Below are 22773 nucleotides of genomic sequence, written 5' to 3'. Positions count from 1 at the left end.
TATGGCATCCGGTATCTTCTATGGGTTCATGGTCTTTCAAAATTGCTGTGTTTCAGTAATGGAAGAAATTGTTACTCTGCTCATCTAGGAGAAGGGAACTTGTCGCATTGTGCTGCACCCGCTGGCCAACAGGGTTCAAGAAGGGTAGAAGTCTTCAAGGCAGTTACGCTGCTACAGGCCAGAGTGACTCAGCTGAGCTCTCTTCCCAAGGGAAAAGCCGGAGGATTTTGGTTGTTCAATCCTGTGCTTGGCAGCAGCTGGCCAAGCCATGGCCATGTCCTGGCTGGAGAGCCCCGATGTGCAGAGTGGTGGCACTGGTCTCCCCAGCCCAGCGGGGAGGGCAGATGGGACCTGGAGGGCTGAGCAATGGCCAGGGGACACAAATGGAGACAAGCTTTGCTGGCTCACTCAGCAGCTGCTGTTAGCTGAAGCAAGTGTGACAAATTGGGCTCCGTTGTCAGTGGCAGTGAGTGCCACACTTTAATTCTTTTTTCTTTTCTTTTTTTTTTTCCACTGGCTTTAGAAGCTCTGCCTCGATTTCACAAAACTTCTCCTTGCTGGTGCTCTGGGGCAGAGGCTCAACCAAAGCGGTCCCCCTGCTTTTGCCGAGGAGATGCTGGTGCCGAGGTGCCAGGAGGAGGCTGGTGGCTGGTGGGAGCATCCGGCCAGCCTTGTGCTCTGATCCCCACCCTGTGGGCCTTAGGGTGCTTCTGGGCTCTTTCTGCCACTGGCAGTTTGTGCGGGTGAGGAGTCACTCTGCTGTGAAGAGCACAGGCTCCCGCCCCTTAGGACAGCTAAAGCCCCTGGGACAAGGCTCCGTGCGCAGCTGATGTGGTGGGGGGTTATTTCCCCTTCGTGCGTGACCCCCACTGGGGGCGGTGGATCCGCCTGACGAGGTGTGAGCGCTCTCTCGCCAGAGCTATGGCTTGGTAAAGTACAGCTGCATTTTTCGTGTTGAGTTCTGCTGCTTCTTCCACTCGTGCAAGGCTGGAATGACCAGATGGCTTCAATTAACGGGCTCAAAGTAACTTGCAGAGGGCAGCGTGGTGGGTCCTCGGCCATCCCTTGGGGCAGCCATCCAGCCGTCCATCTCTGATGCGCGCTGATGCCCGCTAGAAGCAAACGTTGGCAGCTCTTATTCCCAATGAAATCTGTCCCAGGAGAAGCTAACGATCTCAGCGCTGAGCTTCTCGAAGCGGTTGATGCCAGCCCTTGCCTGGCGCTCTGGCTCTGGCGTCCAGTGGTGCAGGCTCCTGCAGGGACAGAAATAGCTGCTGTCTTTGTCTGCCCAGCACGTGCAGCTATTGCATCGTGTCCTGGAGCATTCACGCCTAAGCAAGGAGCAGGGATCTTGTCAGAAGTTAGATTTTGGCCTTCAGAGCAGGGGGATGGATGCTTTTAGCGTGTTCCCAAGGGATTTCTTGTCTCTGGGACACAACCTGGACCGGTGTAGGCAGAAGCTGACCTAAAAACCTGAGCGGAGCTGGTCCGGCAGAGCCTTTTGGTCCTGGCAGGTCTCCTGTTCAGCGGTGCACTGTGCTGCCCCTGGGACCCACACCAGATGCTAACGGAAAGGATGAGGATGCGATGCAAATCGTGCTCCTCCGGAGTGGGCTGTTGGCCTGGCAGGGCACGGTGGGTCTGCGCTGGGTCACCCTGGGACACTGCGAGTCTGGCTCCATCGAGACAGCCTGTCATTGTTCCTCAGTAATAGTTCCTTGGGTACAACTTACTGCGCGGCTTGTTGCCAAGCTGTGATAAATGAGCTTTGTCAGATAGCAGACTTGCAGATTCACCTCTGGAGCAGAGCTATCGGGTCTCCTTTTCAAGCAAGCTGCTCGGTGTCAGCGTGAATCGGAGGAGAAGTTGTACATTAACGTCAGTGAAAACCTAACGCCCACTGGCTCGGTGTGAATGAGCTGGCTGGGTAGCCCTTGGCTGGCGGCAGCGCAGCCGATGCCTCCGAGGCCGGCGACCAGCTGCAGGGACCACAGGGGAGGGTTGGTGGGAATCCTCCGTGGTCAGTGAGGCCCCAGTGTTTACCCCGTGGCAGCCACCTGCCTCCATCCCAGTCTCGTCTTGCTTTTTTAAAAATTTTTTTCAAGACTCTTTTTTTGAAGCCCTAGAGGACAAATTAAATGGAGCTGAGTGTATAAATGTTGCTGGTGCCTGGAATCGTTTTGATGCCTTTGGCACGCTCCGTTATGGGATGCAGGCATGCAGCCCTGACCTGCTCTACGTGGAGGGCACAGCCAGCCTAAGGAGTTAGCGTAGCGGGAGCACCTACGCTTGCTGCTGGGACCCTGAATGCTCAGCAAGTTACCGCTTCCCTGGCCTCCAGCTAGCCTTCACCTTGTCAGCAGAGGTCATTTTGGGGTGTTATTTTAAATGTTTCTGTGACTTCAAAGTGCTGCTTGGTTTTCTGCTGCTCTTCTCCCTTGGGCTGGCTGGTGTCCTGTTAGAGCTCAGAGCTGCCAGCCCGCCGGACGGAAACTCGAGCTAACTTCACCTGGATCGAGCACTTGCTTTTATCATGTCAGGCCTCTGAGCACACCGTTGTTTTCTATTTAAAGGAAAAAAAAAAAAAAAAGAAAAGGAAAGTAACCCTCTCCTCGACAATACTGTAGAGTTTTGGATGAGTGGTGCCTGTCATCCCAAACACAGCGCTGAACTGTGATGCATGTAGCACTGATGCTGTGACGGACACTTGAAAGCCACGTGTCTGCATCCCAGTGCATTTCCTGCTGGCCCGGGAGCACTGCGTGCATTTCTCTTCTGCGAGCTTGCTCCTTGTGAATGTGGCTTTAGGTGGGCTGGAGGGGTCCAGCGCCTCTGTTGCCCCATCCGTAGAGGGAGGCCCGTGAGGACCCAGAGGAAAAGAGTGCTTGGGAAGCCCAGGCCATGCCCACAGGGCACATGTCTTGTGGTTTTCTTTCTGCTTCTTGTTTCGCTGCCCTGCTATAAACACTTAAGAGCTGACTTTGCCAAAGCAGAGGGCCTTGGGGCACCTCACTGCAGGTGATGATTCGTGGGAACAGAGGGCTGCAGCCCTTGAGGGGCTGTTGAGAAGCCTGACTCTTGGGAAAGAAGACTTTGGGGTTTCATCAACCGCTTTTGCAAAGTTGTTCTTTGGGGTCTCAGCAGTATCCCCCAGCCGTGTGGCTGCGGCGGGGGGACTGGAGCAGTCCTGGCTTCCTCTGGCCTGGAGCCTTTATGGCAGAGCTGGCCACCGTTGTCGGGAAGCCAGGAGATATCAAGTGGCTTCCCTGGGTGTGCCCTCCAAGAGGGAGGCTGGAGGGACAATAGCATTCTCCTGAGGGTGAGCATCCCTTGGGTCAGACAAAGCTGGGTTAACAAAGTGAGTCTGTTAAGGGAGGGTAAAACAGAGGTTGTATGAGCTCCTGCACGGGTGCTGCTTCCAGGCACTGTAGCTCAGAGTTGGGGAAACGAAGCCTTCATGGTTTTTACCCTCATGTCTTTAATCCTTTTCTGCATCCCGCAGGAGACCAGGGTCCATGGTTTCCATCCTAAGTTACTGTTTGGCTCATCTTACAGGCTGGCAAACGCTCGCGCTGGAGGATTGAACCCAGTAAAGGAGTGATCCCCCCCGAGAGCGAGGTGTCTGTGGCCATCATAGCAAACTTGGACGACACCGAGAGATTTGAGGATGAGGTGAAGGTGTCCATAGAGAACAGCCACACCTACGTCATCCCCGTCCAGGCTGTCGGCACGGGCACAACGATTGTCACCGACAAACCCATTGCTCCGGAGCTCAACTTGGGCCTCCGCTTCAGGTAGGGATCTCTCGGCTCCTACTTCCCACGTGGGCTCGGCAAGGAGTTTTGCTGTAGTCCTTCAGGCTAGTTGTTCTTCAGTGCTCGAGGTCCTGGCTCTGCTTCACCGAAGCCACAGGAACTCCTTTAGGAATGTTCTATGGCCATTTCAAAGTCGTTAGATACCCTCAGAAGCTACCAAAATGGAAACCAGTTGCTAGGTTGTCCCTGACTTGTCTTTAGTTGGAATATGTTTATTTCCATACTTTATCAAAGAATGAGCTGGAGGAAAACAGCAGGTCCCAGAAGCCTCCTGCTGGAAAATGCTACATTACAAGTATAAACATATTTCTGTTTGCAATAACGTTGCTTACCTTTCCAGTCGCTATGGTCTATTCTCTCGCAAGAGTGGAAAACCTTGGTGGTAGCTTGTTAGCAACTCCTCGACTGAATTAATGGTGCTGCTTTATTTCCCTTGTGCCTGGGAGTCCTGCAGGAGCTGCCGAGTTTCTTTGCCCTGTATCATCCATCAGTTTGCTCGTCTTCCCCGGTTCCCCGGCTGGGCCGCTCTTTAGAGGCGCTTGCTCTTCCCTCGTTTCCCCCGCCCGCTTTCCTTGCGGTCTGCCAGCACTGCGGCGGCGGCAGCCCGAGGCAGAAGCGAGCGAGGGTGCCTGCAGGAGCAGCTCTGAGCAGGAGAGGAGGAGAGGTTGGCTGAGGTTGGGTGGGATAAATTGCGTGTGCTGCCTGAAAGAGCTTAGCTCGGGAGGGGGCATTCGCGGATCCTAGTGCGTGTGTCTGAAACTGGCTACATTCTTATAAATGGGAGAGAAAATAAGCCTTTTCAAAGCGCTGTTGCTGTCGGAGTCCTCTTGAGACGAGAATAATACTCTTCTCCAAGTGCCTGTTCCTTTTGCTGGCTGCAAAGAGGCTCCACAGTGCTCTGATACCTAAATTTTGGGCTAGAAAGAGGAGGTTGATGCTGCCTTAAGCATTTAGGCTAGATTAGTGGGGTGGGGTGGGGTGTTGGGGTGTGTTAAATGTGCACCCACAAGCCCCCCAGGTAAGCAGGGACATTACAGGGAGATTGGCACTTGGCCAGCGTGCCCTGTGCTCTGTGCAGCCACAGATGGGCTGCACAGCGGAGGGGAGAGTGTGGGTGGGATTGCTGTCGTCGTCCTCTGCCCCCCTTTGTGTCTTTGCCCGCAAGCTAGTTGGGAGCCGCCGTTGTCAGCGGGTGCAGAGCTGCCACCAGGTGAGCTGGGGGGACCCAGGTGACATCCCAGATGAGGTGGGCTTTCCCAGAGCCACAAATCAGGCATCTACCCAGAGCTTCCCCTAGCCTTCATCTGCCGCTGTCCACAACAGAAAACCGGTTCATACTAAGCCTTGTACACATCATTTGTAAAGTGTGTTTCAAAGACTCGTTTGTTCTAATCTGTCACTTCTGTGTTGGTGTTTAGCTGCTTGTGGCAGACGTGCATTTTGCAAGCCACATGTTCTGTACCTTTCAAAAACCCAATAACTGTTGTAGGAACAATTCTGTTCCTGGTGGTGCTCAGATTTATAGAGGGTAGAATAATTATTCCACGCTGGCCTGCAGTTAGTGTTTCTTTACATAATGGAACCAATTTCCATGGAATATTCGTTTTGGTTTATATCTAGCTGTAGAGGTCAATCTCTTGTTGTCACTCCATTCCCTCAGCTGGTAGACCGGGTCTTGTTGCTGTGTTTGTCTTGGGCGAAGCTTATGCTGATCCTGCGTTCTCACAGTGCGTTTACCTTCCGAAGACACAAAACCATCTGCCCTGTTCAGCTGATGCGTTGGGGGCAGGGAGAGTTGGATGCTCCCTAAGAGATGGGGGAGTGAGGGGGGTAAGATGGGCCCCGACGGTGGGATAACTGGTGCCCAGATCTCCAGATGAGTCTCTGCACCCTGCCAGCTCCCCAGTAGCATCTTCAGAGGAAGCCACCTGAGGCAGCAGCTCCCCAGGGGCAGGTGAAATGGCAGCAGAGCTGTTCGTCCACCCACCTGCAGCCAGGGCAGACCAGCTTCGTGCCTGGTGCAGGGAGACCTGCAGGACGCACCTTGGGAAAACCCTCTGAGTGCTGAGCACCAAAGGGTGATGCTCTGCTCGCGAGTACCTGAGGTGATGGATCTTTGCGAAGCTTTTCCTTGCTGTACACAAACTGACCAGCTGCTGGATGCTGAACTTCGGGCCAGCCGAGGTCTGGCTTTGGCTGAAGCTTTGAGCTAGGTCAGCCTTTTCAGAGGTGGTTTTGTTGCTGGGCGTGTGGTCAGATAACGCCATCGGGGTGCTGAAGCTGGGTGACCGCTGGGAAATAGCAGCTCCCATAACGTTTTCCATCTCTGCTTGTCTTCTAGCTTTGATCGCTGCTGTTACCGTTTCAAGATGACAAACAGAGGACGACGCACCCACCAGCTGTATTGGTCAACAGAAGGCTTCCCCACATTCAGCCATCGTGACCGTCTCCGTGCCATCAGTAACACCAAGGGCACAGATTCCTCCCAGAGCCCCAAACCTGCCTGCCCTGTGTTTAAGCTTCAACCGCTGAGGACAGAGCTGATGCCGGGCAAGACTGTGGAGATGGTGCTGGAAGGCTCCTCCAGCACTCCCCAGGTGAGGTGCCCCACGAGGGCTGCGCCCTCCCCACCAGGTCACCTCCGCTGGGGCTTCTTCCGACCCCTTGACATTTGCCTTGGGAAGAGGAGCAAGCGCTTTCCAGAAACTGTTTTAATGCCACAAGTTGCCATGGCAGCACCGGCTGCTTTCCTTGCTGGCCGCCATCAGTGTTTCCATAGCCACCATAAACCCAGCTCGCTGGTACCAAAATGCGGGCTGAAGGGAATGTTGCTGCTTCAGAAGCAGAGGGCAGGTTACAGGGTGTCGTGTGCTGAGGCAGAAAGGAAGGGCGGAGAAAATAAGTTACGCTTAGGCTAGGAGCAGAGGCTGTAAATAAATGAAAACATGTGAGGTCATAGATCTGGTGAAAAGAGTGAGTTAAAAAAACCCAAGCACCAAACCTGTGAAGAGAGGGAGAGTCTGAGAGCAGCATCATTTTTCCTCTGTAGACAAACATGGGCAGAGGCTTGTCTAGCGCTGAGTCCTGGAGGAGAAAAAACAGTGCGTGCCAGCCCTGATGGTCAGAGTGACGTTCATCCACGTGGGAAAGTGTTCCCAGGGACCGTTATAATTGACAGCTTGACTTGTTGTCGGTATTTCCATACCAGCTCACCCCAGACTCTCAGCCAGCCTTGGTGTCCCAAGGGCAGCCGGGTCTGGCAGCACCCTTGGGTGGCAGCTCAGCAGGGTCACGGGGTGTTCTCCCCCCCCGGGCCCTTCTTTCCAGGCCAGGGGAAATCCAACTCTGCAGAGGAGCTGCCAGCTAACCCTGGTGTACATTCCTTGGCTCTGGGACCGCTGGGCCCAGGTGTTTAAGCAAATGTGGAATGAATCTTCATGAAGCTCCTGCTGTTCCTAATGATCTGAAAGGTGCTTGCAAGGGTTGCCTCAGTGGCAGCTTGCAGAAGGCTTGATCGCTCGCCTAGCTGAGTGCCCTCATAAATAGGATGCAGCATAACAAGAGGAGGGGGCTATTGAGGAGAGCAGTGGCTGTAAGTTGCGGCAGGAATAGGGTCCGTGGTTGGGTGGCTAGCAACTGCAGCGTGTTTTGTGGATGCCCTGCCAGCACCTGCTTGGGTGACGCGTGACTCTTGCATGCAGGTGGTGAAGGAGCGGCTGCTGTGTCACGCCGTGGTGGGGAGCAAGGCGGGGAAGGCACAGATAATGCAGATGGACGTCACGTGTGAGTTCGTTGATCCCGTTCTGCAAGTGTCTACCAGAGAAATCGCATTCCGGGTGGAGAAGGTAAGTCTCAGGATTGCATCCTGGCATTGAAGAGCGTGGCTGATGGCCGAAAGCCTGCGGGGTGTGCGTGCCCGTTAAACACGGGGGGACGGGGATGGTTAAACCGCTTCCCCAAGTCCACGGGGCTTCGGCTATCGATTCGAGCCAGAGCAAGCTTTGGCCGTTACCACGAGATGGTTCTACCACAGAGATGGTGATTTTGCTGCCCTGGGGTCGGGGACAGTCACAGCTCTGCCCTTCTCGAGGTGGAGGCAGGATCGAGCTGCTGCGCCAAGGGCACAGGTGAGGCAGTGGGACCCGCGAGCGCAGCGTGGCCGTTGCACAGCTGCCTTGTGCGCTGGGGCTGCTGGGGGAAGAGCCGATCGCTGCAGCTGAGCGATGCTAAACCCCTCCTCACCCTTCCTGAGGTGCTTTGTGAAGTAAGTGAGGGTATTCTTAGTGATGAGATGGTTTTCTGACTTCAGCAAAGTAAAGCTGAGATTGCAGCTGCTGCGCTGAGGGGGGATCGTAGCCACTTGTAGAGAGACACGCATTTGTGTAGTCAGGATGAAGGGAGGTTTTTGAGGCTCCTCCAAGGCATGGGGATGTCTGAACGCCGATCCTGCAGGGAAGCTGAGAAAAATGGAGCTTCCTGCCAATTCCTCAGGCTGGTGAAGGAAAACTGTCATCTTTTGTCTCTCTCTGCCTTCCCTGCTCTTGGCATGGATGCTCTTTGCGTTTCCCTCAGCCTCACCTCCTTCAAAGGACCTGCAGTCATCCCTCAGCTGCAGTGATGACAACACCGATGCAAAACAGGAGCCCTTTAGTCTCTGGGTCCTGACTCCTCCATCATCTTTCCCTCTCCAATGCGGTGTCTGAAACAGAGAAGATTGTCCATTATTTAGTTTCTGTATTTTCAGGCCTCTCCTCTGGTTCCCAGGCTTCCAGAGAAGCACAAAATCCTGTGAGCGGGCGGTTCACACTTAATGAGAAGCTTTTCAGCTGTTCCTGATGTCTGCCTGTGTTCTGCTTGATGCCCCGTGCTCTGGTTTATCGAGTGCTATGACACTGCAGCTGTTGGATATCGATACATCCAGAACTAGTTTCCCAACCGCTGCCTAGTTGATGTGAACCCTGCAGGAAGGCCAGAGCGATGCATAAGCAGGAAGAAATAGCTTAGGCTGAGCTTGACTGTGAGGCTACAGACACTTTGTCACTGGAGCAGGGACAGCAGGACACACGTTGCAACCAGACCGTTGAGGTTTCTAGCTGGCTGTTTGTGCGTGTAAATGTTCCAAGCTAACCTTAGGCTACTGCAGGCTCTCTCCTCCAGGCCAAATCCTGCTTGCTTTTCTCTTCTGACTAGCCATCCCTGCTTTTATGAGGCTCCTGGAGCCACTAAGGCTGTACGAAATGACTGGGGGTGAAAATCGTCTTGTGCCATTCTGCCCAAGAGAGGGTAAACTGGAGACAAGCGCTCTGGGTTCACTTTCTGCTTTTGACCTTGGTCAAGCAGCTGCCTCCTCTCGAGGTGCTGTTCCCTCGTCTGTATGTGAGACTGTTTCCCGGCCCCCTGGGGGATGCTGTGGTTTCTAAACGTGAAAAGCACCTGACGTTCTGAAAGAAAAACCTTGTAGAAGGGTAGAAACTAATACAGACAGTGAATAAGAGATGTGTGCAATTTTGGGGTTGAAAACTCTGAAATGCGTCGGAAGGGAAGGGAGGTGCGTGGCCACTTCAGGTTGTTTTTTTCTTGTCTCCTCTTTCTGTAGCTACCCAGTGACGTCCTCAGCCTACAGCATAAGCCTCTTTCTTTAAAAAACATGTCCTCCCTGCCGCTGGGCGTCGTCCTGGCCTTAGACCAACCCTTCCGAGTCTGTGATGCGGCCCGGCAGCCCCTCCCTGCAGATGTCCAGGTGAGCAGGACCTTCCCGCGGTGGGCTTTGAGGAGGAGGGATGTGGCGGTGCGTTCCTGTTGGGAGGTCCTCTGGCAGGGTCTCCTGTAGAGTCAGCAGTAGCCTGGCCCCAACTCAATCAGATCTGAAGCGAGCTGCTGGAAGAAACAAAAATACCCGAGTTGGGAAGATACTTCGTGGCTCAAAGCCATGAGGAGAAGGGAGCAGGCACCTAGGGCTGGGCAAGCCATGGAGTAGAGGTATCTCCTGGGACTTGCAGCAGCCGTCCTCAGCCAACCTCAAGAGCAGCTTGCTCTCTGTGAGGGCAGCTCTGCCTTCGGGAAGGCTGAGGATGCTCCTCCCACTGTCGCCTGGCACCTGCCCTGTCGGTGGTGGAAGGCGCTGGACATGGGCTCTGCTGGACACGCGCTGGTGGAGGTGCGGGCACCGTTCCTGTGCCGCGCCGGTGACTGGCCCCTGCGAGGCTGAGGCTGCCGTGCCGGTGCACTTGTGCTGTGAGGATAAAGGAGTTTCTCTGGAGTCAGGGCAGCAGCCCTGGCTTGCCGGAGTGCTGGTTCGGCTGTGTGTTTAGCACAGAGCCTCTGTGGGTCCAGAATTCAGTAGGACAATATTTATTTCCCCCTGGTATCGATGCAAAGCGCAGAAACGTGAGCCTGCAATAGTCTGACGAGAGCGTGGTGCTTGCAGTCAGGCACTCGCTGTAAAGAACGTGCAGGGTGGGCTGAGAAGCCCACGCTGAGGTCATGCTTTAAGACATTGACGTGTTCCATGCTATCCAGCCTTGGACTTCATTACGCTGGTGTTTGATCTTTTTAATCTCCTTGCAGCCAATGAAGCTGGAGGTAGGGGAGGAACGTCATTTCTTCATCGGATTTAACCCTGCTCACGAGGAGCGTCTGAATAGCTGGGTGGCAGAGAAGGCTCTGAAGATACAGCTGCTCGAGCATCCTCACGAGGAGCAGGTCACTGTTCGGGGAGAAGTCTTCTTCCCAAATCTCCAGTTCCAGACCATGGCCGTGGACTTTGGGTGCATCTTGAATGACACTGAGGTGGAGCGTTACATTGAGATGACCAACTGCAGCCCGCTTCTCGTCCGGTACCACTGGTCATTCCTGACGGGCGGCCACGCGAGCCAGCTGAGGTATGTGCACCGTTGCCCTCTCCTTGAAGCTCCTCTTCCTAGTGTCCTGTCTGTACCTGGCAAAGACCCAGGCTGTTTGCCTGGGATCTGGCAAGCAGCTTTCAACTCTCCCTGGTGGGAATAACACCTGCCAGCCGTGGTCAGGCTAGATGCTCAGGGAAAAGGTGATCTCTGCCGGTTGGACGCTGCAGGGGAGACCATGTTCTCCAGCCAAGCTGGGGCTGTATGACACTACTAACGCTTTTTGCTTAGCCCATACCCTGGAGTCCTGCTGTGCCTCTGGAGCTACAAAGCCACGCTTAGGCACATGGACGGTAACATCACCGGTTTTCCATCCCTGCCGACCCTGTACGTTGTCATTTCATCCTAAGAGCCTACATAGGCGCTGCCACCAGAAGGACCTGCTGCTGCCCCGGTCCCTTGCTGCTGCTTTGCTGTAGCCCCCGTACTGGTTCCCCGGGAAGGAAAGCTGCTGTGGAGAGCTGTGCTCGCAGACCCTGGTGGCCTGAGGCAAACACCACCCTGGAGAAGGGAGTTTTTGTCTGTTAGCTGTTTTGTGAATGCGATGTGCAGTTGATTCAGCATTTTTCACCAAAACGGCAGGTTCTGCTGGGGCTGTAGGTCCAGCTGCAGGTGTCAGTGGGAGCGCTTGTCTGAGCATCCCTGGGAGGCAGGGCATCCAGCCCTGGTCAGTGGTTTCCAAGCCCAAAAGCACTCTTGCAGTGGTGCTGCAGCACGTCTATAAACACATTTCTAGCAGTTCCTCCCGCTGTGGCCTCTCTGCGTAGTACAGAAGTCTAGTCTGGGCGGTTTTAATGGCAGTAGCAACTGGTTTTTCCATAATGCCCTGGGAAACCAAGCAAAGTTAACCACTGCGCGTTGAAGTGCTGCTATTGCAAATAACAGAGATCAGTTTTGTTTAGGGAGTTGGAATTTGGCTTAGAGGAGACCGGGCACTGGCATTAGCTATGGCGGTGAGGAGGGCTTGGGGGAGAAGCTGTGGACACTGGGGTAGCCCGTTCACAGCGGGGTCTTACCAGGGAACGGCCAGTCTGGTGTGGCCCTTCATGCGCGGCACCTTCAAGAACAGACCCTAAAATGCAGGGGAAAGTCTGCAAAAGCAGGTGCAAGGAGGTGGACAGGGAAAGAGTAACAGGGCTGTAAGCTTTGCTCGGAAGCCCCTGTCATCTCCTGGTAAATTAGATTAGGGTTTAATTACAAGCTAAGGGAAAAATCTAATGTTGATGGTAGAACAATGCATATATTTTATGATAACAGAGAAACACACACATTGGAGCAAAGCCTGTGTGGAATTAATTTCCTCTGGGGCCACTTATTGGCCAGTTGCCTGTTTGGTTTGGTTTTTGGTTTTGTTTTTTTTTTTTTTAGGGTTTTGGAAATGTGACTGCTGAATCAGTTTTCAGCTTTTAATTCCCCCATCTCCACTTAAACTAGCTTTGCTGGACCTGAGCCTGCAGGTTCTTCCGGCAGACGCTGAGTTACCCAGCTCTGAGTTGGTAGCAGCTGAGGGTCCTGAGCATCTGGCAGGATAGCTGAGCATCTGGCAGGATAGCAGCCCCTGCTCCAGAGGGTTTGGCATAGCCCCTTTGCTGGCTCGTTAGTGCTGTGGACGTTAGGACAGCTCCCTTTTCTGCTCTGCATGTTAATTCAGCAGTAATGTGCTCGCTCTGGGTCCCTCAGCAGACACCATGTGATTCTCCATGTCAGGGCTGGAAATGAAGATGGTCTCCAGGCTATTAACACCTCAGATGGCTCATTAAGAGCCCAGCAGAAGGGCAGCATGTCAGATATTATTTCTGGTCTACATTAAGCACTGTTGCTATTCTAAATTATCAGATCAAACTAACTTGGTCTGACATCGAGGGAATCAAACATCAGGTCTCGTGAAGGCGAGATCGATAGAATTGAAGCGTCCACACTTCTAACCTTGCTGGAGCTGATCGCCAGAGACTCCCAGCATCAATCAGACACACACATTTATTTTGGCCAGGAGAGAAAAATGTTGTTTCTCTGCCTGGACAAGACTATTTGTGCTTAAAGTGGGTTTGGTTTTTTTGTTTCTTCTAATTGTTCAACCCATTTTTTCCTCCTTACTCTTTAGTCACTGCTGCTACTTTGAGCAATCATATCAGCAACACAGTCCAGCCATTGCTGTGCGGTTAGTCATTTCCAGGGCGCGCACAGTGACAGTTGGAGCTGTCGGATCTCACTGTAATGATGTTGCTTCTCTGTCTCTGCGCTGCCTGGTCTGAATGTCAACGGGTGGCTCAGTAAATGCACAAATCTTAGCTCAGCAGAGGAATTTATCCTAGCAAAGAAATAGTCATCAGGGCATTGGGACAAAATGCAGTTTCTAGTTTTTGCTCTTGGCGAGGGCAGACCATCACCACCACCTTCCCCAGCTGCTGGCCATGTGGCCCAGCTCAAGCCGCGTGTTCCCACAGGGTGCACTGGGCAGGTTTTGAGTTTACTTCTGTATCACATTGTTTTGTTTTCAGTTGCAAACACCCTTGAGCTGTCTTGCTTGTTCCAAAGTCCCTTTTTAATCTGCGTCTGTTGGCCTGCAGGACAAATCAAAGTGCATCGTCGGGGTCCGTAAGCCTGTTTAGATGCCTCAGGGGCACGTGGTCTCTGGTGCTTTGCCCTGTGACAGAGCTCGGGCTTTGTTGGGGGGCTTGTTTTCCCCCGGTGCTTTGGCTGTGCCGAAGGGATGCACCAGCGTGTGGTCCCTGGGGGCCTGGGCAAGGATGCTGGGCGTGTGGGTGCCACGCACCAGGGCAGCAGCCTCAGCGCTGTTAAAACTCCTGCATTTAATGCAAAGGGGTGGTGGCTCCTGGCACGTGTCCTTGGTGCTGGCAGGACCTGCAGGGACCTCGGGTCTTCAGATCACCGTTCTGGGGTGTCTGTCCTGCTGGTGGTGGCTCTCACACAGCCTGAGCTGGCAAGGTCACGTCATCCTGCCTGAATCTTCACGCGCAGTTTGCAGAAGCGGTGTGATTTCTAGCTCCTCTATTTTGGGAGGTGGGTGTGGGAAGTGGTGTGAAGCTGTGTCCTTAGGAGGCTCAGAAACCAAGAGACAGGCTGAGATGATTTTTTTCCTAATGTCTCAGCGGTTTGGATGGTGGGTGGCACAAGGCTGTCCTGGCCCTAGCAGGAAGGACTCTTCTCTCCCTGCTGTCAGTGTGCCTGTGCTGCCATTGAATCCCCCCTGTTAATACCTGGATCCATTTTGTCTCATCTGACGGGTGGTCAGGTTGGGTGAGATGGACACAGGGGGGTTAACACCTTGCTGTCAGCCCCTCCAGCCCCAGGCTGACCTGCTTATGTCAGGAGGCTCCTCATCTCTGCTCCAGCGTGCTGGTGGAGGCACTTCCGCAGCCCTTTGGCCCCTCTGCTTTGGGGCTGGTCCCTTCTGCAGGTGGAGGAGCCGCTCTCTGCTCCTTGCCTTCATCCCTGCGTTCACAGCCTTGCTCTGAAAGTGCTGGAGGCTGCCCAGAAGGTCCTGATTCTGAGAAAGGGTTACCTCAAGCCTGGGCTGATGCCAAACATCTCATCATCTTGCCCTTCTTTCCCAGGACCAACCCCCTTTCCTTCAGTGCCAGGAAGATGTCGTGTCATAGAGATCAGCTTTCTGTTGACACCTCGGGTTCCTCACTCCCTTCCTTTTCATGTGATGCTCATTGTTGTTCGTTTTGACTTTCCCCCACTGGAAAGAGTCCCTGGCTGTGCTGCTTCACGCTTCGCCGCAGCAGGACTTGCTAATCGCATCATCTCCCAGCGCTGGGTCCCAGAGGGCTTCTACTTTAGAGGGAAAAATACTGTTGTTGTCTAGGCACCACGGTCTGGTGAAGTTGCCTCAAACTGTTCTGTAGAACTAGAGGTACCTTAATAAATGATTATGGATTTTCCATCTCGGGGGTTTCCCTCTCCTCGGGAGCTGTTACTAAGCCGCAGTATTTATCACGAGCCACTCTAAGAGCTGCGGTTTCATTTCCTCACCATGTGCATTGTAGCGAGGATTTTCCATCTCGGGGGTTTCCCTCTCCTCGGGAGCTGTTACTCAGCCGCAGTATTTATCACGAGCCACTCTAAGAGCTGCGGTTTCATTTCCTCACCATGTGCATCGTAGCGAGCGGTTCTGGGACAGCTGCCGTGTTGACGGCCGGACCCAGGCGCCCAACGGGTGCGTGGGCTGGTGCGTGGCTGGAGGGTGTTGAGGTGCTCCTCTTGGTGGCCTGACACTGCGGGCATCTCCCCTGCCGCCAGGGAAAGGTAGCGTGCAGCTGCAGGCTGCCCAAAAGCACCACTGTCCCAGCTGAGCTGGATTTATCTCATCCTTACGGAGCTGCCCAAGTCAGCGGCCGCTGGAGGTGTCGGGCAGTTTGGTCGCCCATCAGGGCCCCCCAACATGCACCCGGGTGCCTGGGCTGAGAGGAGCAGAGGTTGCGTGGGTGGGACCGTAGGTGGGCGATGCGCTGCAGGGCTGAGCGAGCACCTTCATCCCCTCCAGCCCTGGTTTGTTCTTCCCCACGGATGGTGCCGAGCTGTTGCTCGGGGTCCCCGTGGCGTCCCAGCAGCAGGCGGAGGGAGGGCTGTCAGGGGCTCACCTGGGCCAAGCCGTGCTCTTGCATGTCGCTGTAGGGAGGGCAAGTCAGGCGGGATCTCTTCCGGGTTATGAAGAGCAGAGCCTGTAATCCAGAAATGAAAACCAGCCTTAGATACTAAAGACAAATCTTTGTTTGGAGCCCGTGGTTCAAGGCACTGAATTCCCAGCTGTAAAAAATGTGCCGTGTTTGACGGCGGGGGGAACGCTTACGACTAGGCACAGCGGCGGGTAGGCATGGCCTGAGCGCGTCCCTCCACGTGGCGTTGGAAATCCAAGCAGAGCTACTGTGAGCACCTGCTGCAATTTCATACAGGGACCATAGTCAGAGTCACTTGGGAATTCTGAAAACGTTAACTCATATGCTTTTTACTGGCTGCTGTTGCTCAAAGGGTAAACTCGGCTCTGTTTGCAAAACAAGCGGTTGAACTGCTTTGCTGAACCATTTGCCAAATTTGTCCTCCAACAGTTTGTGTTTAGAAACTGCTGGGGAGGTAATGATGGCATCAGGACGTGCCACACCGGTTATAAGCTCGTTTCAGCAGAGCTGCAGCCTTTGTGGCGCGAGGTGCGGTTCGAGCTGCTGTTTTGCAGCCAAGGAGTACCTGTGGCACGGCAGGGAGCTGAATCTCGGTGTCGCGATTGGAATAGATTGATTAAAAATGACCAGCGTTTCCTTCCCCAAAGTACTAATCGCGGCTGCTTTGGTGCTCATCGGGGATCAATGGGCTGTTTAATTGTGAGTCTCTGCCTGGAGCCGCTTGACGTGTCTTCCCGTGTTCCTTGCGTGTGCGAAGGTGTCCCGTGCTGGGCTCGTGCCGGCTCTGTCGGGGTTCGGGCACAGCAGGCGGCGGGCTCCGTCCCTGCTCCTGCCATCGCCGCTGCTGGTCCTGACCCGCAGCTGTGCGTAACCGCCCAGGGGAGAATTCAGGGTAAATACCTAGAAGAGCTGAAAACCTCCTTGCGGCGCTGGGTCTGTGCTGGCGCATCGCTGGGTCTGTGCTGGCGCATCGCCATCCAGATCTGCCCCTTTGTGTCTCAGTCCCACCTTTTTGTGCAGTTTGTCCTTTTGTCTCCCTGCAAGGTGTTCACCTCTGATATCTGCAGTTCCTCATGGCAAGCAGTTGCCACTGCTGGACCAGCGTTGTCCCTGGGCAGCCCCCAGCATTGACCTGCTGCATCCTGGTTCTGGAGCTGCCAGGTCGGATCCATTCCTGGGCTGGCGGCACCAGTGCCCACCCAGGGGCCACGTCCTGCCAAGGAGCTGCTTGTCCAGGTCTTCCTCCCTCCTACTGCAGCTTCATGATGGAAGTTACGGTTTCTTCCAGGTTCAGCCCTCCAGCACCTAAACTGTTCATCAAACCCCAGCCACCGAAGGAGGAGGGAGCCTGCTCGGAGCACTCAGCATCTGCAGAGAGCAGTGTCAGTGATGGATGCGTAGAGGAGCCAGCTGAAGCCCTGGGAGCAGTGGGGGATCCTGCCCAAGAGCCAGCAGATGCAGAGGACTCCCTGGAAGCAAAGGTAGATTTTCTTGTACGCTCACTGTTTTGCGTTGCCTCCCCCAGCTTGCCACCAAAAAGCCGTGCTGGTGCCAGCGTAGCGTCCCTTTTTTGCTGCCCTGCTGCCATGTGCCCTGAGAGTGGGCTGGGCAGCAGGGCCAGCAGCTGGACACGGGGCTTATGGGGAGGGACAAGTAGGGTAGTGTTGTTTGGAGAAGCCCATTCAGGTCCTCCTGACCTGTGGTGAGGTTGGGGTTTTTTGGCTGGGTTTTTTTTGCACTGTGAAAGGAGGGGTTTTACCTGCACCGTGATGTGGAGGCTTCCAGTTCCCTTGCTCTGTCAAGCCCTGCCCAGTACTGGTCTCCATGTACCACCTTCTCAGCCCCAGCTAGAGCCACCCGTTGTCACGTCTCTGCCTTCGCCCGAGCCCCGGTATTGCAGCGATGGCCACAGAGCTGCCTTTTTATAAATGGAGACTTGACAAAGTTGCTGTCTTTTCCTCTTAGTATGGGAAACAGCCTTTGGTCTGCTGACCTTCCTGGTGAGCCTCGGTGCTTTGGGGCTTGGCCTCGGTGCTAGTGGGAGCTGATGGCACCTTTTGCTTCGCGTGGGACAGAGGCTGCTCCTGGGGCAATAAAAAAGGATATAGGAGAGCACAGGAGGTTCTGAAAGTGCCGGAGTTGGTGTCAAGTTCAAGGAGGGGGGTCGCACCTGCTGACATCTAAATATCAGTGGTTTTAATGTTGTAGCTCTGCACGTGTTTTCTGAATCAGGAAAAAGGATACCTGGTAGGCATAAAGAATAGCGCGGCTGAATGTTTTCAGATAGAAGCATGAAATCATTTTTGTGCCCTGCTTTGTTGCCATGTATGCACAGATAAAGCAGGGAAATTCAAGGGGATATGGCTAGGTAGGATCCAAAATTGCTTCAAAGGATACATCTGGGTTGCAGCGTTGTCTTCTGCTTGTGTCACTGTATCAAGGCAATGTCCATGTAGCCTTCCTGGGGAGGTGGGAGACCATAAGCCTGGGAAAGATGTGGGTTAGCGTCTTTGGGCATATGCCCTTGGCAAAGCTTTGCAGGCTGGAAGATGTGGAGACAACAGAAAGAGCACTGAGATGTGAGAAGGCTCAGCCTTCCCAGTGCTTTATCTCCTTGGAGAGATGTAGCCTCTGGTTAGGCCTGAGGATGTGCTGTACATACCCTGCCCATGTCAGAGCCCCAGCGCAAAGCCCTCCTTCATGTTACCGAAGCAGCAGGTATTCTTAAACTTCAAGAGCAATCACAAAGCCCTTGCTTATAAATAGGGGTCAGAAGCCCAGGGACGAGGTTCCATTTAAAGGATGGCACCTCTGAGGTTAAACACCAGCCCTCAGCTGCTGCAAGGCAGGAAAACATCTCAGCTGCCTTTTTCAGGATGGTGTTATTCAAGAGAAATGGCGATCCTCAGCCCTCCAGCACTGACGAGTGCACAAGGGGAAAGCTAAGCACCACCTGAAATGGGACAGCTGTGCCAAGGACTTCTGAAGTCCTTATTTCCCCTTTTTGACACTTCTCGCTTGCAGCTGCATTCCTATTGTTGTCATGGAGAACCTGAGCTGTCCAGGGGTGGGGTGTTTGGTGCGTTTCTTGGGCAGGAGTGAGCAAAGCTGGGGTGGCATGAGGGTGCAACGTGCCCTCGAGGTCCCTGCCAGGACAGGGTGCTGGGAGCACCCCGCTTCCTCGTGCAAGCCGGTGGGTCCGAGCCCACCTGCCAGTGTGACACGGGCTCCACCTGCACCTCGTGTCTCATCCACACGGGTCTTGGACCCACACTCGGCTAATGGCACAGGCGTCCCCGTACTTGGTGTGTGCCTGTGTCCCATCTTAGCTGCTCTTGGCTCGATGAGGCGGTGGAGCCTGCAGCACAGTGATCCCCCTCAGCCCAGCCAGCTGCCTCCTGTAGCCCATGGTGCTTGTTTTCCAGCTGCTGCCGTCCGCTGCTGTGGATCTGGAAAGTCGGAGGCCGGTGAGGACCCAGGAAAGGATGCGGTTTGTGGAGGTGGAGCCCCTCCCCTCGGGAGCGGAGGAGGTAAGTGGGCATCTGTCTCACTTCCCCGTTCCCAGCGTGGCAAACAGTTACGTAGCCCCTGCTGCCACTGGTGGCCCTCAGTGCTGCTCACGGAGTGGCCTCGCATCCCTCCCAGCACGTTGCGCAGCGCTGCTGAAGCAACCGGCCATGTAGGGCTGACCGAGGGTCCTGCCTGTGCAGCGCCTGTGGAGGGTGTATTCATCTTGTTGCTCATCAGGTGCTCGGTAGGAAATTTTTGCAGTAGCTTTTGCGAGAGCAGTGTGTGGGTCGGAGAGAGAGTGAAAAGTGTCAGGAATCAGACGAGCTGGGCTGGAGTCCACCCCCAGCTCCAAGGGCTCTCATCTCCAAGTCTCGTGTTTTTCTGAAGGCAGTAAAAAGTGTTTTTAAAGGCAAGTTCTTCAGCTGAGAGAATGTCTTGCTGCCAGGAGACATCCCAAATTAATTTAGTGTATTAATACATTAATTAGTATGGGAGAAGATTTTTCCCAGGGTCTCTCCCACCAGTAAGTGGAATGGATGCAGAATGAGAGTAGGGTGATCTCGCCTGTGATGAAGAGGCCCCTCCAGCCACATCTGTACTTTGCTCCAAGCCACGGCTGCTCTTCTGCATCAATTTCCACGCTCGACATCTCTGTCTCTCCTCCCCTGCCTCCAGGTTTTTGATGTCCTGCCACTGTACGGCGTGCTGCCGCCGGGCAAGAGCCAGCGCGTCACATTCACCTTCGTTGGCCGCACAAACATTGCTGCCCGTGTCACGGCGCTGTGCAGTGTGGAGGGAGGCCCGACCTACGAGATTGCGCTGAGTGGGGAGGCTTCGCTCATCAACTACTTCCTTGACGTGACGGAGATCGACTGCGGGCTGCAGGTACCGCACGCTTCTCTTGGCAGAGGTCCTTGTCTTGGAACTGTCGCCGGCGCGTTGCTGCCCACCGAGGTCTAGGGCGCTCTTCCCTTCCCAGCTACTCTGTTGGCTCTGTCGCTTGGAAGTACTGCCTTTGGGTGATACATTCTGCATCAGAGTTGTTTTTTAATGGCCATCTCTACCCCCCCATATTTGGGATTTCCTCCTCTTCAAGGTAACGAGCGCTGCCTCCCGGGACAGGCAGGGACCCCGTGGTGATCTCCAAAGGGACATGTCCCCAGGACCCTCATCCGCCCATCCGTTCCTAAAGCCTGAGGTCCAAGGAGATGCTTTCTTTTAATGCTCTTGATTAATCAACAAAATAAACCAGGGAGGAAGTTAACTTGGGCTTCCAGTCACTGCATCTGGCGAGAATGTCCCAGAACAGTTGGCACTCCTTTTCAGTTAAAATCCCCACAGACCCTTCCAGCTGTTGGCCCTGTTTGGCTGTTGCCCTGTCTGTCTCTACTTTTGCTTCTGTTTTGCCTGCAAATACTTGTATGCAGGTGCCTCTTGTTCTGAAATGCCTCGATGCCTCCTCTTTTGTTTCAGCTGGCTGTTAGGTGACACCTTAAAGAGCAGGGGGCTTGTATCCCCTGGTTTATTTATTACTGCACCTCTACGTGCTGCCGTCGATAGTGTTCCTGCGTAGGGCTAAGAGGTACCCTGTGGCTGGGGGTTGCCCAGGTTAACCCAGGACACCGCAGTGCCTGTACCTCCTCTGCGCTCCCTGCTTCTGCGCTGTGTTCATGTGCTTTCAAGCCAGGGAAAAGGGAAGGAGACTCCCAGCAGCAGACCTGCGTCTGTAACTTCCCGCTCCTCTGTCTTCTCTCCAGCTGTTTAACAAAGTCAGGGAAGCGGAGGTCACCCTGCAGAACAGAGGGAAGATGGGATTCACCTACGTGGTGCTCGGCTCCAGCGCAGCCGCTGCGGACAGCCCTCCGCTCGGCGTGCCCCTGGCCGTGCCCAGCACGGTGAGTAGCACGAGTGATTCACCCTGGCCAGGCTGCCCAGGAGAGGGTTATAGGGAAAAAAGGTGGTGGGGTGGGTGGAAAAAAAGAAAAGGAAGACAGAGCCACAAAACCAGCACGGAGAGCCAGGGCTGTAAGCAGCTGCTGCTGGGTGGCAGAGAAGGTCGAGCAAGCACAGTCCTACTAGAGCCCCTTCATGGCCTTTGCTGGCGGGTGGCTCTGGCATCCTGCAGCAGCCGCCGGCGGGAGGCACGAGGGCTTCGGTAGCTCTTTGGACCCCGAGTGCTGAGCTCTGTGGTTGTGCCGACACTGGAGCCAGATGGTGCAGGCTCTTGTGAGGGTCACCTTCCCCAGGTTGTGTGGTCAAGCAGGGCGTACTCCCTGTCCCTGCCTGTAAGAAACCCCACCTGCCCCCTGCCAGCACTAAGCAGGACTGAAATACTGTCTTGCCTGGGCATGAAGCTGCTTTGCCAGAAATTTTAGCAGCCCCTGTATTGGTCCCTCCTCCAGCTTTGCTGCTTTGCAGCAGTTTTGTGGGGCAGCGAGGGGGTCAGGGAGGATCGGGGCTGGAACAGCCAGGAGAGGAGTTTGCAGCATCCCGGCGCCCCAGCTTCTTAGTCCCGCGTGGATGTCTTTGAGCTGAAGCAGCGTTCTTACCTTTGTCTCTTTTTGCAAGGGGAAGAGGAAGCCAAATGGCTTTCACATTGTTTTCGTGCCCGTCTCCTACAAGGGATGACACACTGATGCCCTCTTCCCGCGGGCTGCCGAAGACGCAGCTCTGCTTGGACCCGTGCAGCCAGCTGCTGCAGCAGCAGCGTGGGTGCTGGCAGCTTGGCAGGGCTCACCTTTGCTGCAGCTGCGCTGTGCGCTGGAGTACGGGCTCAGGGGACCAAGTGGCAGGAGCTGTCCCACTCAGCGGCTTCCCCTGCAGCGTGAAGGGGAGCCGAGGGTCCAGCCCAGCGTGCAGAGGGCGAGCCAAAGGCGTCTGCGTCTGTGCCCGGTCACCCAGAGCCATGCTGCTGTCTGCTTCCATTTGCTCTCGATGTGGCTGGCGTGAGCCCAGCCTGAGGCTTGGAGAGCCTTTCTGGAAGCCCAGAGAGGAGATGTCCTTCCCAGCAACACCTTCTTCCCTAGAATTTGTCCTAGTCTGCTCCTGCATTTCCAGAGATGTATGTTTGCAGGTCGCTGTGAGTCTGGATGGGCTCACGCACCCCTGGTGTAACCACGCAGGCAGGAGATGTTTGGTTGGGATGATGAATGAGTCAGGCCCTTCAGCAGCAGCCTGGGAACCACTGACGTGCAGTGTGAGGAGCTGCTGGCCCTGCTGAGGGCATGGGCTTTAGCTCGTCTTCCACAGCAGCTGGTAAAAGAGCTTTTCTTTATTCAGTCTGGCTCTTGCTAGCAGAGGGTAAGCGCTGTGAGCAGCAGAGCTGCGCTCCTGCTGAGCAAAGGGCGGTCTGTGCTGTGGGAATGCAGCCTTGCGAGCCCTCTGAAGGACGTACTGCACCCTGGTGTAGGAGACTCGAGCTTTTAGGATACGAGAAAGCCAGAAGGCCATGTTGTCTGACGTTTTCTTCCATAGAAGCTGTTTTCTCTTCTCAGTGTGTCTGTCGCCTGAGCCGTCCCCCCACCAAACGCTCTTTGGTGCATTCCCTCTCTTGTCTCCCGTGCCCTGCAGGGTTACATTGGACCTGGCAAGGAGCAAGTGCTCAAAGTCTGTTACCTGCCAGGAGTGCCTGGAGTCTTCTGCAGGGCTTTGCAGATTCAAGTGGGTCACCTGGAACCAGCAAGCATCACCCTGAGAGGAGAAGGGACCCTTCCCAGGATCTGCTTGGACCTGCCCAGGAACATCAGCGGTGAGCACTGCCTCTCTGCTCCGCAGGAAGGTCCCCTGGCTTTTTCCCCATGTCATATGCCCACAGGGCAGCTCACCCCCACCCCCACTGAGCCTGGAGGTTTCAGGGCTGTCAGAGCAACACTCAACCCTCGGGTTGCTTCCTGAGTCTCTAGT

At 54.8% G+C, this 22773-nt stretch overlaps 1 pseudogene; it reads left to right on the top strand.

The window, feature by feature from the left end:
- Nucleotides 1-22773, top strand: part of LOC129735195 (hydrocephalus-inducing protein homolog) — a 99208-nt pseudogene that overhangs the window by 47145 nt on the left and 29290 nt on the right.

Source organism: Falco cherrug, unplaced genomic scaffold (genome assembly GCF_023634085.1).
Source record: "Falco cherrug isolate bFalChe1 unplaced genomic scaffold, bFalChe1.pri scaffold_58, whole genome shotgun sequence".
In the NCBI taxonomy this organism is placed as follows: Eukaryota; Metazoa; Chordata; class Aves; order Falconiformes; family Falconidae; genus Falco; species Falco cherrug.
The sequence above is the reverse complement of the archived record's forward strand: the minus strand, read 5'-3'. Positions and strand labels throughout refer to the sequence as shown.